The sequence below is a fragment of the Cryptotermes secundus genome, unplaced genomic scaffold, assembly GCF_002891405.2.
Source record: "Cryptotermes secundus unplaced genomic scaffold, Csec_1.0 scaffold92, whole genome shotgun sequence".
NCBI classification, from domain to species: Eukaryota; Metazoa; Arthropoda; class Insecta; order Blattodea; family Kalotermitidae; genus Cryptotermes; species Cryptotermes secundus.
This window is the reverse complement of record NW_019728498.1, coordinates 2,755,728-2,770,399: the sequence shown is the minus strand read 5'-3', so window position 1 is coordinate 2,770,399 and position 14,672 is coordinate 2,755,728. Positions and strand designations below refer to the sequence as shown.

At 41.4% G+C, this 14,672-nt stretch overlaps 1 protein-coding gene and 1 long non-coding RNA gene across 6 annotated transcripts in view; both read right to left on the bottom strand.

Moving 5' to 3' along the window:
• The window catches only part of LOC111865140 (zinc finger protein Elbow), a 1,021,422-nt gene that overhangs the window by 451,769 nt on the left and 554,981 nt on the right, over nt 1–14,672 (bottom strand). The gene's annotated exons all lie outside the window — the stretch shown is intronic.
• LOC117282366 overlaps nt 11,431–14,672 on the bottom strand; it is a 34,681-nt gene continuing 31,439 nt past the window's right edge. The window contains exons 2-3 of the long non-coding RNA XR_004513097.1: nt 12,207–12,285; nt 11,431–12,085 (exon numbers count right to left, since the gene is read on the bottom strand). This is a non-coding gene — a long non-coding RNA (uncharacterized LOC117282366). The remainder of the gene's footprint in view (nt 12,086–12,206; nt 12,286–14,672) is intronic.

Here is a 14,672-nt window from a genome sequence, read left to right as displayed (position 1 = left end):
TACGTATAGGTCTTCGTAGTGGTTTCTTTCCTTCTGGCTTTCCCACCAACATCTTATATACATTCCTCCTCTTCTCAGTATCAGGACCATTATTTTAGAAAACAGAGCTCGAATTATATTTGTATTTAGTTAACAGAAATCTTCACTTACATTTGCATCATTTGTTTATTTGTAATGGCACCAATTTCGTACGTATATACTGACCACACTAATCCTAACCATTGCACTAAATATTGATATGGTTTGTGATTGTACTAACAAGGAGCCTTATTTCCATTCTGTGATTCTTAATGAGGAATTCATTGACTCTTTNGACTCACGGCAAATTGCAGCCGCGGCGCGCACTTGATTGTACGCACTGTATATGTCTTAGGAATACTAATAGAAAAGACATTAAACTTCAACTGGGAATCATTTTTTGTGCCTTCTTTCTTAACCCCCTTTCTTCCTTTCCTTTGTTCCATTCGTAACTTTATCTCGCTTCCTTCTTTTAACGTTCAAAACGGTTCAAATTGTACATATTTATCCTTCAGACCACACAATTTGAAGATTGCCATTTGTGTAAGTATAGGAAAACTGCTGCTGTCTGAAAATTACGCAATTTACACACGTATCTACTTTACATAATCACAAACCGTCTCGTTATATCGATATGTATTGCCTAACTATGGGATTAAAGCCAAAAGAGCGTACAAACAATCCTCTATGTCATGTCATGTCATGCTAACCTGCATTATTCGTGATTTGTTCATGCAATGGTTTGTAGTTGAAATACGTTGTAATACAGAGATACAGTTTGACTGTAGCGAAGTGAACGGAACACCTTGTAGCTGACATTGAGCCAAGTCAAGATGCCTCCTGAATTGTGAAGCAGCACATCAGTATTATCACATGTCGTGTTTGTGTCACACCCAGAACCGGAGACACAGGTGTAAATGTGACTGGGGTACATTCCAAGTTCAGATTCTAAATATAATCATTTTCAGCTGGAAGGAGAAGACAGAAGGATATTTAGTTTGTTGGAGGTTGGGGGGAATATACCGTATAAGTCCGAATGTAAGGCGACCCCTAATATAATGCGACCTCCTGTTTTTCCAATGGGAAAATCAAAGAAGTTCTACCTCACAAAAATTAATATCATTATGACTGGAAATTAGAATTCCTCATAATCACCTTCTTAATATTAATTCTTAAGGACCCGAAAATAAGGCAACCACACTTTTCTTGGAAGCTGTATTTATAAGGAAAAGAACGCCGCTTAATATTCAGACTAATGCAATAATTCATCTACCTATCTACCTTCCCAACCGTCAGTGCATCTATGTACCTACCCACCCACCTACTTACCTCCCTACGTACCTATATATCTACCTATCCATCCATACCTCCGTCTATCTATGGCATTACAGCCCCTTAGTTGGACCTTGGCCGCTTTTTCAGTTTCTAGATCTATTTTACACAGTCGGTAGGACTCCTTCGATGGGGGATCAGCCAGTCGCATGGCCGCTACCTACAAGCAGAACAGCAGAGAGAGAGAATAAATGCACATAGACATCCATGCCTCGTGTGGGATTCGAACCTACGATACTAATGTTTGAGAGAGAAGACAGTTCATGTTTTAGACCGCACGGCCAGTGTGATCGGCACAGTTATTTATAACCTTTGCTGTTTATTTGGTATGGAGACCTACAATATGATTAACGCGGTGATAGCTCAGTAATTATAGTGAGGGGCTACAAAATATAGACCAGGTTTCGACTCCTGGCAAAGGCAGAATGAGGCAGACTGAGCCTAGGGCCATTTTGCTGTCGATAAAGTTACCGAAGGGTGACCATCGCCTCCATTTTGGTGTCGAGGTTAATAACGCATGGAAATTTCACTCCACTCGTGTGTACACCTGCATAGCCACAGAGGAAGGAGGTTTCGGCGCAAGGGACACAGGCTTGTACACAGTTGTCCTCAGTAAGTTGAAGGTAAAGCTGCAGGATCTGGGGTCTCGCAGCGGTCGTTATGAAGAGTTCTGTCTTGTAGTACGTTGGAAGTCAACCGGCATTTCGGGGGAACATGTCGACTCCGTCTTCAGGGTCGAATAATAAGCCACAAAAGTAGCTTTCACCTGTTTCATGAAGGTTTTCTGCTGGCTCATTCTTTGATCCTGATCAACATACTCCTCCGAAACGTCTGTTAATTTCCAACAGGCTACACAGTGTTACATCTCAGAAGACAGAATTTTTAAAATGTGAAAATAATGAAAATTTTGTTATAGACCCTCAAGAAATCACTTAGCATATCGACAAATGTACAAGAGAATAAATAATTATCAGGGAAATGGGTTTAGGGGATGTAACTGGGATTGAAGATGTTCGTGTTTTTTTTTATTTAGCGACGCTATTCACATCCCAGACTACAAAATGTGTCGAATAGTCTGTAGACAGTGAACGATGAACTGGAAAGTATACTGAAGGAACCGGCCGTCCCTTAATTCAAGGTACTATCGCGGAATTTTACTGAAGGTACTGAAGAGGTGAAGGAGCTGCACAACTGGCGGCTTCTCAAGAAGGGCTCAACTCCATGAAGTTAGTTTAATTAGTATGGTTAGGCACTTAGTGTTAAGCTGAGACGATATATGAACAATATTACAGATTTTCTATTATACGCATTCCGGTAAAACTTGTTTGAATGTGAATCCATATTAGTGCAATTTTGTAAGCAATGTATAGCTNAATATAAAGCAGCTATACATTGATATATTGGGTTTTTGGACTTTATCCATCGTCCTGGTTTTTAAGATAACAAATAAAAACACGACGTTTCGGAAACTGGATCTGTTTCCGTCCTCAGGTGAAGGAAAACACCTGCTCAGTTGGGTCCGTTAGAAAGAGCTAGCCTCAATCACTGGACCAGTGTCCGAAACGTCGTGTTTTTATTTGTTATCTTAAAAACCAGGACGATGGATAAAGTCCAAAAACCCAATATATCAATGTATAGCTGCTTTATATTTGTGACTAAGTTTCTGTGTATTTGTTCTAGTGCTGAAAAAGCTGAATATAGGATATTCTTTAGCACCTTTCCAATGTTTATTTCTTACCTCACAAAGCTTTCCTATTTTTAAAAGGATTAATACATCTATTTTGTGACTTAAAAGGCGTTGAGATACATTTGCTAAATACCTTTAAGATTAAAAAAAAAAGAGTCCAATTTACTAAATTTTTTGTAAAACAATTTTCAGGACGTGCCGTCACCAGATAGTGACGTTAATAAATTACTAGGTCCTGTTTTCAGAATGAAATTGGAAATAAACTCTTCAAACTGGAAGTCTCATTCAACACACAGGATTTCCTTTTCATAAAGCTGCCTACTGAACGTATGACATACCCCTACAGATATTTCAGACAGACAATAGAAACCGTTACCCACAGATTTACGTGACTCAATACGTATTACTCATTACACTAGGTATCCAATAATTTGAGCACGATTCTGTCTGGCAGGCCACAATTTTATGAAATTGCTTGTCTGGACATATTTATAAATGTGACTTCATTTCTAACGGACTATCGGGCATAATGTGTGTTCCAGTTAGAAGGCTTCAGAATGGGAACAAACTTTGGGCACGAGTTCCACATACCAACACAAGAAGAAATGTCCATTTCAACATATATCCGGAATCATTTAATTTGTCAGTTATGGCTGAAATAGTACATTTATAAGAAGTGTTCAGAATGGCCTCCATGCTGATAGGGATGCAAATGTCAATACGAGACAGTTTGGGAAGAGTTAATGTTCACACATGACCATTTGGAGGATGAGCAGTTGCTTTATCCGTACAAATTGTGAGTGCAGGGTCTCTGTCTCGATAGCTCTACAGCCCTTCGGACCTTTGCCGCTTTTTCAGTTTCTTAATCCTATACACTGTCGGTAGGACTCCTTCGACGGGGGATCAGCCCGTCGCAAGGTCATTCCCTACACAAACACAGAATAAACGCACACAGACATCCATGTCCTGAGTGGGATCTGAACCCACGATCCCACTGTTCGAGCGGGTAAGAAGGTTCATACCTTAGAACGCGCGACCACAGTGATTGGCAGTGTAGGGTCTCATGCCTGCTGATTTTCCATCATGCGAGAACTTTGTTGGTGTTTGTTCAACAAAATGATGAGCATTTTTTTTTGTTTCGTCAGTGCTGTTTACAGGTGACACGCGTTTCTGTGTCATCAGTATTCACAACCAACACCAGTGGATAGAAGAGAATTTATTCCAGAAACCAACAGCGACTCAGCATTAATGTGTGGTCAGGGATTGTTGGTGATTGTTTGGTAGGCTGGCAATGCTTGCCATATCCTCTTACAGGCAACCACTACCGAGATTTCCTCTTATACACGTATGATCTGCCAGAGCTACTGGAATATGTACCACTGCTGTGTAACCTGAAACGTCTAGGAATTGTGAACTGCAACAGAAGAGAAGTTGAAAAGCTTGGAGAGCTAAATGTGAGTACCATTGGTTTTTAACCTTTAATGAAAAAATGTTGGCTTTATTGCAAGATTTTTTATTTAAGTATAGCATTCATTGCAAGTGAATCAATAAGCGATTACATGAAATTAACTTGAATGTAGATTTGTTGGTCTTAAAATAATGTCAAATCAATTTTAATATTTATTATGAACTTTTTATAAGCATATTTTATATGCATATTTTGGAAGATTTTCATGCATAAAGTCATACATATTTAATGGATTATTAGGGCATAAAAATCTGACATTCCTATTAAATAAGCAGAGGGACAACGCTATCTTTTCACTCCAGATGTTGTAATGGAAAGGGGCGGGCTGAAAAAGACACCTCACCGGATGGAAAATTAAAAGATGGCATCAGTGATATGACAGAAGAATTGTTTACTGTTGAAGCCCGATTAATCCTAAGCAGAGAAAGGTATAGAGATATCAAATCCAAAAGCAGCAAATAGACCAATTGTGTGATGTCGTGTAGGGTGAAGAGTACGATATCCACATTGCGTTTCTATGTGACTTGTACTTCTACAGCTGCTGGTTGTCAAGAGTGTTCACAAGTCAGTTATAAATTACCATGCTGTCATGCTCGTTCCTTTGAAAGGCGCCGCTGTGGTATCTTTCAGGTTTCACTCAGTGCTGCTTGTTACTAAAGGCACTGATGGCCATTAGTTACCTTCACGGTAGCTGGGATATTCTGACGGAATGGACGCTGCACCAGTAGAGAGTAAAACTGACGGTACAAATATTATGTTTCTGGACATTATCCATCGTCCTGTTTTCATCTACTCGTAAAACCCCCATCCTGTTTATATTTGAAAACACAACGTTTTGGAGACTGAATTCTGTCTCCATCTTCAGGTAAAACCTGTTATGTCCTCATCTCATCCTCCTTGACTTATCATTCTAATTATATTTTGTGAAGAGTACAAGTTGTAAAGCTCTTCATTGTGCAGTTTTCTCCAACCTCCTACCATTTCATGGAGCCGGGATAGCGCAGTCGGTATAGCGAGTGGCTATCGGTTGGACGACTGAGGTGTCGGAATTCGAGTCCCGGTAGGGTCAAGAATTTTCTCTTCTCCAAGTCGTTGAGACAGGCACTGGGGCCCACACCCAACTTATCCGATGGGTAGCGGGAGTAAAGCGGCCGTGGCGTGAAGCTGACCACTCACCCATACGCCTTCGTGTTGTACTGTTTAATTAGTTAAGCACAGGGAAAGTTTACCTTTACCTTCTACCATTTCATCTCAGTCCAAATATTCTCCTCAGCACCCTGTTCTTAAACACTCTCAGTCTATGTTCCTCCCTTAATATCAGAGACAAAGTTTCGCACCCATACAGAACCACAGGCAAAATTAATAGTTTTCTATACTTTAATTTTTAAGTTTTAATACAGCAGAAGAGAAGAGAAAAGCTCCTGGACTGAATGGTAGCAAGCTTACCCGACTTCAATCTCCTCTTGAATCAAATACAGTATATAAAATTGTCTATAACAGTGTTTCTCAACCGCCGGGCCGCGTCCCGGTATCGGGCCCTGGCATCAATTATACCAGGTTCTCTTCTTACAGAAAAAAGAATTTATCGTGCCGCGGTCTCGAAAAGGTTGAGAACCTCTGGTTTAGAAGATCCATTAACAACATGACAGTTGAGTGCATGAGTGGATGAAGTTCACGATGCCTTCGCTCATGAAATCCCTACTTTGGTTAAAGTAACAGGAGACCGCAGCCCTTTCAAACTGACCCTGCCTTACCCCAGGCAGCAGCGATGTTGCCGAGGCTGTGCACGTTTGGTGCGTCTCTTGGCCCTCCAGTTTCCCATAAATCGGCCGCTTGTGGAGGAACAGGAATAAAGGGGAGGAAGCAGGGCGGGGCGGAGACTTGGCGGCGTATTTTATCCCAGCTTTATTGTGCTTTGTCACGCCCCACGTCGGAGAGTCCAACTGGCGCTATAAGTCAAAGTGTGAAGCAAGTTCACAGGATGGTGGGTGGCTGCGATAGATGCCACAGAGCTTGCAATCGTGGACAAAGGCAACTTCGCCACTTCCTTCCCCCTTTCACTCACCCCGTCACTTGAAGACAAGAGCTACTATATACAGAATGCATTCAAAATAATGTTCCTATGTTGAGGTTCAGTGTACAGTTGTGGTTTGCAATCCGCGGTAGGCCTACGATCTGCGAGGAAAGACTTGGCCCAGATTTATCCACACGGAAGAGCGTAATTTCCCACTTTCCACCAATTTTCATGTAGCCTATAGCAGTGTTTCTCAACCACCGGGCCCTGGCATCAATTATACGAGGCCCTGGTCTTGTAGAAGAAGAATTGATGACCCGCGATCTCACAGAGTTTGAGAACCACTGATCTATGCGGCCTAATCAGAAGACGCACTGGCTGCTGTAAAGGTAAAAGTGAAGCTGTCCTTGTGTTTCATTCAGGGAGAACCACACCATGAAGACGCATGGGGGAGTGGAGATATAGCTCCATCATTCATTCATAATCTGCTTGCCATCCCGGTCAGTCAAACTGCATATTCAGACTGGAAACTCGATTGATTAACTCTGAAATGTGTGATGCAAACAAACTAACTGTGTCATATGGGTCTAATTTCGTACTTTTCTGTGCTGAAGTGTAAAAACTGTTGCTGAAACCAGTTCCGGGAAGAACATCCTTGTTACATAGATTTCCAGTCCGACATAACTGCTCCTCCATTATTTAATTGTTATTTTATTTTCGCAGAAAGAAAGCTGGTCGCTTAGCTTACGTATAGCCGTGCCACAGCTCAGGCGGGTAGTCGCCGGCTTTCCATCGCGGCGGCCCGAGTTCGAGCCCAGATCAAGTCATGTGGGATTTGTGGTGGACAAAGTGGCGCTGGGGCAGTTTCTCTCCGAGTACTTCGATTTCCCCTGCCGATCTTCATTCCACCAATTGCTCCACAATGACCCTCACCTATCATATGTGGCTGGTGCAATAGGCCAATTAGTGGCCGACGTACTAAGTGGACTCAGTTTCACCCCGCCCCCCCAAAAAAAAAACTAAAAAAAAAAACACAACTTTCGTATAATTATTATCCACGTTAAATTTGTCGGTTATAACCGCACGGTGTCGCACGGTTGCCGCCGTGTTTGAAATTGCTGACTTAAATCTTTAAATTTCCCTCTGTTCCAAGGACCGAGTAGGACTTAAATGTTCTGCGCCGTTGAACGGTTAGAGAAGTGTGGTGGTCGGGTTTGGGCTGGATTCATCCGGCTCAAGTTGGGTCCAGTGGCGTGAGGCTGTAGACATGGTAATAAACTTTGGATCACTGATTTTCAGTTTTATGATCATTTCACAGACGGTAGGACTCCTTTGATGGGTGATCAACTCGTCGCAAGACCTCTACCTAAACACAGGACAACACAAACACAGAATAAACACATACACATACCAAACATCCATGCATTGTGTGGGATTCGAACCCACGAACCCGCCTTCCGAAAGAGCGAAGACAGTACATGCCTTAGACCGCTGGGCTACCGTGACCGGCCGGATTTCATAAATCCGGGCCGTATCTTGGCAGCTAAGCGACTAATAGCAGCTTGTTACGAAGGAGTCTGCTCCACATGGTTTGTTAGTTAAGGTAAGGGACCATACAGATTGAAATGTACACGGCTTTGTCTGATTTCATTGCATGGAGAATCTGTAATTCGTATCGAGAAGGGGGTCTTACGTATTTCAGCAGTGTTACCGCAAGTATTCATACTACAACATACTGAAAACGAGTTCCCCGTGTAACTGGGAAGTACCAAATAAATTCTTTATACAACTATCATTACTTTTTTAAAACTACATCGGCTGGAGATTTAAATATATATATGTTTGTGGAAAACAAGCTTCATTTGCCATAAAGTTCCTTCTTGTACACTGCAATATGTGATACTGTTGGTTAAAATGGGAAAGAGACAGAGGGAGTCAATCGACAGATTTAGTTCGGTTCCAGCTGTGGTGGACTCATGCCAGAACCAGACTTTGGAATAAAAAGTATGGGTTCTCCCTCTGAACTCTGAAACACTTGTGTTTTGTTTCCGGCTACCGCTCAGTACACAACCAGAAAAACTGGTACTGGAACATAGCCTCTTCAGCCGTTCCCTGCAGGCACGTTTAGCAGCAGCAATTGATTCAGAGCACGGAAAAAATTATAAAAAGCTACTGCTGTTTTCACTATTTGTTCATCCACGCACAGCTGTAAATTTGGTGTATAGTTTGTGTTTCATATCTTCATATCCTTTAGTGTTAAATGTTCTTTCCCAAATAGAACACAGATCCACTGTTCCCCAAATCCTAGAATTGGCCTTCTGGGAACGTACTTAAGTCGTGCCAGTTGCATGAAGGTTTTTAAACCATCACACTGTTTTATATGAGCCAAGGCTTATTAATGGTTAAGACCAGACATTCACTCCCCGATAATAGCCATTGTTTTATTTCTGCGGAACGGTTTCTTAACATATCAACTCTAGAATCTTTGTAAGATTCAGATTTTATTTTAGGTGCTATATAGTAGCAGTAAAATGAGCTCTCTTTCTTTTCGTAGGCCTATATGTTTCTTCATAATCTTCAAGTTCTGACACAGCTATTTCTATATTACGTGATGAACTGCATGTATTCTATAATTTAAAATATGGTTCTATAATATTCGAGCCAGAGTCATCCGTTTTCAAATAAAAGCTAACTGGTTCTATAGGGCAGGCCTCCAGTTCTGACACAGCTATTTCTATATTACGTGATGAACTGCATGTATTCTATAATTTAAAATATGGTTCTATAATATGCGATCCAAAGTCATCCATTTTCAAGTAAAAGTTAACTGGCTCTACAGGGCAGACCTTAAACAAGAAAATAGCCGCGCAAATCAAGTAATTCCCTGCCTTTGCGGAAACTGTCTAATCATTATCGCGTCCGTCGCGACACGTCATTGTGTATACTGAAATGCACATTAATCGAGTCCACAGCATCCGGTACACAACTACTGACGCTATCTTCTGGTGGGAAAATAAGATTATTGTGATGTGATGCCTGAAAGCCGGAATAGTGGAACCATAGCCAGACGTCCGTTGAAGAGCAACGACTACGTAAGCGCTAGGTTTCCATTACAACGGGTAGCTGGAACGCGTCTCCGCTGCAACAAGTGCGCTGGTATGAATCGAGGCGTTGTCGGGAGATTCTCACACGTTTTCATGGAAACGGAGAAAAACACAGAACAGTCAACTGTTCTTGGTGAACTATATTCAGTCCTCATGGAATTAGTTCAGCCCGAGATTCAGAGATCCGGATAGAGAATTCGGGAGACTAGAGACCAGTCAGAGATTCAGAGATCCGAATAGAGAATTCGGGAGACTAGAGACCAGTCAGAGATTCAGAGATCCGGCTGGAGCATTCGAGAGCCTAGAGACCAGTCCGAGAACCAGAAAACAGGGAGGGATTTGCAGGACAGACATCGTTAAGGAGTTCAATGTGTGAGCTGTCAAAATCAACTGCAATTTTAATGGAGACGTCCAGTGAATCCAATCATCAAATCTAAAACCCATAATTATTATTCACACCAACCCCGTACACGTGACATTATTATCGTCCCATCTATGCCTAGGTTTTGCAAGTGGTCTCTTTTCTTCGGGTTATTCGACTAGGATTTTATATCCTAAATTACAAAAAAAAAACGTAGAAACAAAACTTATGGGCTTATATATTATAATTTTTGGTTCTCTGAACACCATATTGGAAGATGAGAGGTTAAAGAAAGGACGTGCATTTTGGGTGATGAAGCACTTTAAAATCCACTGGCGCATAACAACTACTGAAACCTATACGAAAGATTAAGAAAGGAATTTCAAACCTCTGCAACATTGATCAGTTCATTTGATTACGTTGGTCACGCTGATATGAAAACTTGAAACGAGTAGGCAACCATATATGTCATTTTTATATATCCGTCAACACAACAATCAAATAAATAACTCACTTCCACATTTGTGTCAGTTGAATTTATTTAACTTACGGTACAGCTACGCAATATGTTTCGTCTCTCTCAGATCCATCATCAGGTCACACAATATATAAAGTCATAAAATATTGAATTGTAACTGTTATGGATCCATATTACTAATTTCGTGTAATATAAAATTATTTGTAAAATGATTTATATAATAATTTGTACCGTTTTATGCACAGATTAATTATGCTCCTATATAAAGTCTTTGACTATGTTTTAAAATAACTTATATTGGAGTATTCCTAAAATTGGTATAGTTTATATTAAGATTTTGATATGAGCGTACATATCGTTTCAGATTATCGTAACAGTGTCCTACTGTGTTGTATCAGTGTTAGACATCACGTGTTGAACCACTATTAAGCTTGCTTTGTTGTCTTCTGTCACTGCCTTGTTTTCTGCACCAGGTAACCACTCGCCGCTGACAGCAAATACACGCTTGTGCTTCATGACAATTTCAGTGTGACGTGGCACCAAATTTCCAACGCATTCAGGATCAGGAATAAACCAGTTTCAAGGAAGTGCATGGCGGTACGTTGAGACCCACATCAGTGTTCTGTATCTCTGAAACGTGTGTGTGTATGTGTGTGTGTAAGTTATTTACAAGGCCGCACCATAGCTCAAGCGGTTAGTCGCTGGCTTCCCACCGCGGCGGCCCTGGTTCGATCCCGGGTCTGGGCAAGGTGGATTTGTGGTGGATAAAGTGGCACTGGGGCAGGTTTTCTCCGAGCACTTCGGTTTCCCCTGCCAATCTTCATTCCACCAATTGCTCCACAATCACCCTCACCTATCACCTGGGGCTGGTACAATAGGCCAGAAGTGGCCGCAGTACAAGGGACTTAGTCCCACCCCACTAGCAATAAAAAAATAATTTACAATAAAGTACGCTGATGCTTGGAAAATTCAAGACTGCTACATGAAACGCCACAAACGACATGAAATTCTAGTGCACATGCTGATAGGTCTTGAAACCGTGCTGCACTTTCCATCATCATGATTGTCACGTTTGTCCATTTGAAACTCTCCTTGAACGTATTCTTACGGAATTTAATGTTGGAATAAACATAACCGCAGGAATCCAAGACTGATTCATCATGCGGTAGTCGCGCATTAATACACGTAGGCCAAATGGTTCTTCCAGGCAGAAAATATAAGGCGTAGAAGAAGCCTTCTTGGGAATTTGTCACTCACCTATTTCACACCTATTATGGGACCCAATGGTCCATTACCTTATCCACAAAAGCCCTTTACTGATGCTTATCCTCTGCCACATGAATCCAGTCAATACTGTCTCACCCTATTTCAGTGAGATCCATTTTAATATTATCGTTCTATCTACACCTGAGCATAGGTATGAAAAGTGAACTCTACCCTTCAGCTCTTTATGACTAGAATTTTGTATTTATTGTCATCTCTGCCACTCGATGTCTGCTATATCATTCAACCAACAAATGTAAGGGACAATAAAATGCTGAAAAATCGAGTTTGGACAAATATATCCGTTTGCCTCGCAAAACATTACCACACAACTTCCTGCAGCAATTGCAAACGTCACTGCTGGAACAAAATGAAACCAAGTGAAATCAATCATAGAAGTTTGAATGGAAATAACGGGTTTATTTTATAACAAAGGTTACAGTTATGCTTAAGTAACGAGTTAACTTGAATCTGAACTTACTAGCCAGACGTGGCGATGTCCTGAACTGGATTCATTGTTGTCTTTCTCAGCCACTCTGCGTTGAAAGTGCTCACGAATTCTTCGTCACAAACAAAATAAAATATTGCTACTGAATCGGATTTTAACGTAACTCGGTGCAGATCACAAAAACACTTCAATTTCCTGCAATCGATTTTAACATTATTCTTCCACATAAGCTTTACTCTTTCAAGTCTGTTGTTTCATAACGTTTCTTAACCAAAATTATTCAAGCATTTCTTTGTCCCCATATACCCTACATATTAATCCTGTCCTGGTCTCGTCGGTTTCATCATCCTAAGATTACCGTTAAGTGAAACGTACATGCCCATCACAGTGGCCGCGCGGTCTTCTCCCGCTCGAACACTGGGATCGTGGATTCGAATCCCGCTCGAGACATGATTGTCTGTATGCGTTTATTCTGTGTTTATGTTGTTCTATGTCTCGGTAAAGGCCTTGTGACGGGCTGATTCCCCCAAGGAGTCGTACTGACTGTGTATAAGATTAAGAAACTGAAAAAAGCGGCCAAGGCCCAGCAAAGGATTGTAGAGCCATAATAATAATAATAATAATAATAATAATAATTCTCAGAATGATCACCTATTATTTTCCTAACCCTCATTAACCAATTATACTGAATACGCAATGTGTTGCCTGTAAAGCTGGAACTGAATTTTCTGATATTATTTAGATGAATTCCAGGCTTCAAAGAGTTTAGGAAGCAGATGGAAAAAAACGTAAGGCTTTGAAATATGGCTCCTGTAGAAACACTTTTACGTCTTCTGATATAATCAGTATGTAGGAGTATCTGCCATGAATGGACACTGAAGACCGAAAGTTGCGTTCAAGTGTTCAGCACTACTGCTGCGTGTTCGGGAGGTCCGTGTTTCAAATCTCGGCCCCAATAACGGATATCCTGATTGAAATTTTCATGATTCTCCTCAGTCCCCCACCAATCAATGCCGGTATAGTACACTAAACTGAGCTAAGACTGTTTCCGTCCGCACCCTTTCCAATTCAGTAATTGTTCTGCCATTTGAGGTTGTGTATCACAGTCTGAGCTGCTAGCAACATCGTCAGACGAACCAAAAACAAGTTAAAGTTGCCCTGTGCTTAACTAATTAAGCACTATACCATGAAGGTGTACAACGGAGTGGATGTATAGAGCCACATTTTCTTGACCTCGGCATTAGTTGGAGGTGAGTTGATAGCTTCACGCCCCGGCCGCTTTACTCCTGGGGAAAGAGTCTCAGTACCCATTGGAAAGGAGGCTGGGTGGGTCCCAGAACCGGTCTGGATGATATGGAGGAAAGAAAGTTCTTGATTCTATGGGAACTCGATCTTGGATCCCTCTGTCGTCCAGCCCGTAACTAGTCGCTATACTGACTGCACTAAATAATTAATAGGGTCGAAGAGGTAGGGTCCAAGAAGGTAGGGCTTTTGCAACATGGCAAAGAACTGGTTTCGGAAATATGTGAAGGTACTCATTTTGGGGGGGTACAACTTCTCGACATGTTTTTAAGTTTTAACAATGATGTTTGAAAAGGGAGAGCTGTCTAGAATGTTTGTAAGGGATGTATATAAATGAAGCCCTGAATCTGGTGTGTATATATATATATATATATGCCGGTCACGGTAGCCCAGCGGTCTAAGGCATGCACTGTCTTCGCTCGCTCGGAAGCCGGGATCGTGGGTTCGAATCCCACTCAGGGCATGGATGTTTATGTGCGTTTTTCTGTGTTTGTGTACAGGTAGAGGCCTTGCGACGAGTTGATCACCCGCCCAAGGAGTTCTACCATATGTGTAAGATCTAGTAAAACCGAAGTGAAACGGAGAGTTTCATGGAGGTAGGCCTAGGCCCAAAATGAGGGCTGTAGCGCCAATGAAAAAAAAAATATATATATATATACATAAACCTAGTGGGGGGAACACATCACGGACATATGACAAAAATACGGAAGGAATCCTCGTGACCAAACAAGCCAAGAGCTTAATCCGTGATGTTGCTTTTGTTATTGTTGTTTTGATGATTATGATGATGACAGTATTGTTTCTTTAGCACCCAGGTTTCATAAACTGTGATTACCGGAGAAGAGCTGCTTAAAACTGAAAGTCTCTTGCCTCTGCCACTAACGCGCTCCTTTATTTAACTTAAAGTGGAATTTCAAAAACGATTTCACGTTCCTCAAGCTTCAACGATCCGCAGCCATATTGTGTAGGAAAGCTTACTTTTCTTTTCATGCCTTTTCATGTCATCCTCCCTTTATTAAACGGCTAATTTATTTTTCTCTCAATAGTTTCGTTTATTCTGTTTTGAAGTCACACTTTGAAAGGAAAATTTATGACTTCAGCTTTGAAGCATGGGTGGCCGCTTTTGCATGCATCCGTGTATAAAGAAATTCCCAACTATTTGCTCTTTACATCGGGAGGGTTCCAAAGCGTGTATCC